At 55.4% G+C, this 3611-nt stretch overlaps 1 pseudogene; it reads left to right on the plus strand.

The window, feature by feature from the left end:
• The first annotated feature begins 369 nt into the window (after positions 1–369).
• LOC149369462 (uncharacterized) lies at positions 370–2777 on the plus strand (annotated as a pseudogene).
• Positions 2778–3611: the final 834 nt, after the last annotated feature.

Below are 3611 nucleotides of genomic sequence, written 5' to 3' on the forward strand. Positions count from 1 at the left end.
TATTTAGATTACTGAAATTCCATCCATCATGTTCTGCCATTCACGTATGAAATGTTGGAACTGTCTAGGAAACGGACACCCGAGCGGACGCTGTGCGGACGTGTTCCGCATGAGCTCCCGCCTTGAGACCGTTTTTCGGTGGAACGCGCTGTCTTGGTCTTGCTTTTTGTGGGATCGTCTGCAGGAAGTTGCCCTGTACCTGTGGACACCATATTTTGGCAAGTGTTCCCCCTTTTAGGGTTTTTTTTTCACGATTTGTACTCGACCACGGTGCGGCAAAATTAGGCCTAATCTATAGGCCGAGCCGACGCCTGCGGCGCCGGGCTCCAGGGTCGTGCCTTGTGGTTGTGGGCCTTTGCGAGGCTAAAGATGATGGAGTACTCCGTTGAGGGAGGATCTATAACGCCCGAAGAATTCGAGGCGGGAGAATGGGCCTGGGTTTTGAAGGCGCAAGATCGCTTCAAGAAGATTGTGTACGGGGACCACTGCGAGAGTAGGCGTACCGAGAAACAGGCGGGCAGCGACGGACGCCAGACGCACGGAGCAGCCCAAGTCAAGCGGGGGAAAGCGCCGGTGTGGAAGAGACGGGGACCGTTTCTGAAGATGTCAGCCAAGGATTTCAAGGTTGTGTGCCGGCCCAAGAATTGGGACTTGAGCATAGTGACGCCGAGGGAGCTCGGATGTGCCCTGAGAGCGGCAGCGGAGCGGACGAACGCGACTGCGGTGGAAGAAGACCTAGTGCGGGTCAATGAGCCAAACAACACGATGACGGTGAGCGCGCCGTGTATGAATCGTAGTGGGGCATATGCGAATGTCAAGATGCTCAAGCTGGGCGGTCGTGACCTTGAGGTTTCGGCGTACGTGGCGGCGCCGGAGAACTCTGTGCGCGGAGTAATTTACAATGCGTACAACGGATGCCCACTGGCAGAAGTTCGCGCAGGATTCTTGAAGAGCAATGAAGACATGGAAATTTTGGATGCCAGACCTTTGGGCAAGTCAAAGGCGATTCAGATCGCGTTCGGGGGGAAGCGCGTTCCCCGGCAAGTCATCTATTGGAACTGTCTGTACGCTGTGATCCCGTATAGAGAGTTAGTCGAGACCTGCTATAACTGCAGACGAGTGGGACATCGGGCGGACGTTTGCTATCGTCCGAAGACTAATCTGTGTCGCCGCTGCGGGAAAGAACATTCTGCACCACCGGAGGGAGAGTCGCTGACCTGCACGCCGGACTGCATCGTGTGTCATGGGGCGCACAGCACGGGAAGTCGGAACTGCAAGTTTCGCCTAGCCCGTCAGCAGCCGACGGGTCTGCAGCAGAGCAACGAGGACAAGAGCCAAACTGGCAAGGAGGAGCGGCGTTCGAGGCCTATGAAGCGGTCATCTAGCGGTGCGAGAGGCGATAGCAAGAGCAGGGAACGGTCAGCTTCCTTCCCGCCACTGCCCGGACCCGAGCCTGGCAAAGGAGGAGGGCAAGGTTCCGGTCATGGAAGAAGCCCAAGTGCCACGAGGAAAAAGGTGAGCTGGCCCAATGCGGGCTCCCAAAATGAGACTGCTCGAGAGAAGGAGCTACAAAGGCAGGTGCTGCAGCAAGCCGAAACTATCAAAAAGATGGAAGCTAGGATAGCAGAGATGGAACGCGCGCTTAAAACCGGCAGAGTAGAAAGGGTACAGACGCCGTTGGCCCAGGCCCCACAGCAAGCGGCGCAGGCGAACGCTTCACGCCCCTGCTTGGGAGTTGTTGAACACCCCCACCAAAAATTTACCACGCAGGGTAGAGCTCCAGTGGGTGCCGGCTCACTCTGGGAATCCAGGAAACGAGGCGGCCGATAATTTGGCTCGATGTTTGATTTGCCGGGCTCAGGACGGCCTCGATCCAGGTTTCTCGAGAGAACGGGCGCACACCTTTGCAGAGCTCACGCAAATGCCCCGCTTGGACCGTCGGACTTACCCTCCTCCACACCCCTCCCTTACCCATTCCCAACAGATCCTCTGGAGACGCCTCCAGACCCGCTCTCTCTCATCCCCTCAGCTGCTATCTCTCTACTGTGGCACCTCCCCTGCATGCACCCTGTGCGGCGACCCTCACGCCACTCTCCCCCACATCCTTTTCGGCTTCCCTGCTGATCCTCCCCCGCAGGGACAGCCCGCGTTATCAAGTTGGGAGGACTGGGAGGTCGGGCTCTCGTCTCCGGACCCGCCATCGCAGCTTGCTTCGGTGCTGCGGGGTGCCGACGTCATGTCCAAACACCACATGAACGTTCCGACGTAGAGTGGGACCGTGCGGTGGTCCAGGGACCCAAGGGGGGTCTAAACACACTTGCCATAATAAAGTTTTTCTCTCTCTCGCGCGTGGACGATAACACAGCTATGGAAGTGGAGAAAGTGGAGAATCGGGGTACGGTCAAAAGGCCACCTCCGGCAGATGAGGGAGCTCATGCAAAGAGAGTAGCAGAAACTTCGGCGGCGGACACGCCGCAGCCAGTAGTTAAAGTCACTTGTCTTAGGAGGGACATGCTTACCTTGCGGAGAGAGTAGGAAAACTGGAAGAAAAACAGGATAGGTTGGAAAGTCGGGTCGACAGGATCGAAGCTAGACTAGGCAACATTGAGGAGCGTCTTGACGCCTTCACCAATGACATGCGGGGTTTCCAGAACCAGGTAATGGACATGTTTAAACAGCTAAATGCTATGCTAGAGGTTAGATTGCCTCCCGTAGTCGGCCAAGAGCCGATGTTAGTGAACCTAGGGCCTCACCATGGTCTCTCGCCAGCAAATTGAGGTTTGGCAGTGGAACTGCAGGTGCTTCCGTCGCAAGCGGGGGAACCTGCAGTTGCACATACAAAATCTGGATAGTAAGCCGGACATAGCTTTGCAGGAGGCTAGCGGCTCGGTGAAATTACCGGGTTTAAGACATTTACACCATCAGAGATTGATCGAGGGGGCGTATCGAGCGTCTTCATGGCCGTGCTAGTCCATCGCAACACCACAGTGATTCAGCATACCATAGATAGTAGCAGGGAGGACTACGTCCTGCTGGAGATTTTGCCCAAAAGAAAGGACGATAAGAGTCTATTTGTTCTTAATGTATACTCTTCTCCAAAAGATAAGGGGGTGGGCTTGCCAGACCTTCTGATAAAGACGCAACGGCTAGCGGCTAGCTCTCAACTCATCGTGGTGGGAGATTTCAATGCGCCTCATCCGGAGTGGGGCTACATCCGAGCCAGCCCGAAGGGAAATAAGCTTTGGCAGGTTGCCCAGGACCTGCGATGGACGGTCTTGAACAACCCGCTAGATCATACCAGAATAGGCAACAGCGTGAGCATAGACACCTCTCCAGACCTCACTTTGTGAATGGTATCAGGGATGCAAAGTGGGTAAACACGGGACAGCCACTGGGAAGCGATCACTATATCCTTTCCACAATATTTAGTGTTGCTAAGCACAAAGACACGGTGAAAGGAACTCGAGTGACGGACTGGGACCGATTTCGGAAATACAGGAATGACACAGTGAACGGGGAAATCGAGGACTTAGGAGCCTGGATTGACACACTCAAGCAGGCCGTGAAGAGTACCACAGAAGAGGTTCCGACGGAGTAGGAGGGCTTTACGG

This window comes from Amblyomma mixtum, chromosome 1 (assembly GCF_055824585.1).
Source record: "Amblyomma mixtum isolate Tamu chromosome 1, ASM5582458v1, whole genome shotgun sequence".
NCBI classification, from domain to species: domain Eukaryota; kingdom Metazoa; phylum Arthropoda; class Arachnida; order Ixodida; family Ixodidae; genus Amblyomma; species Amblyomma mixtum.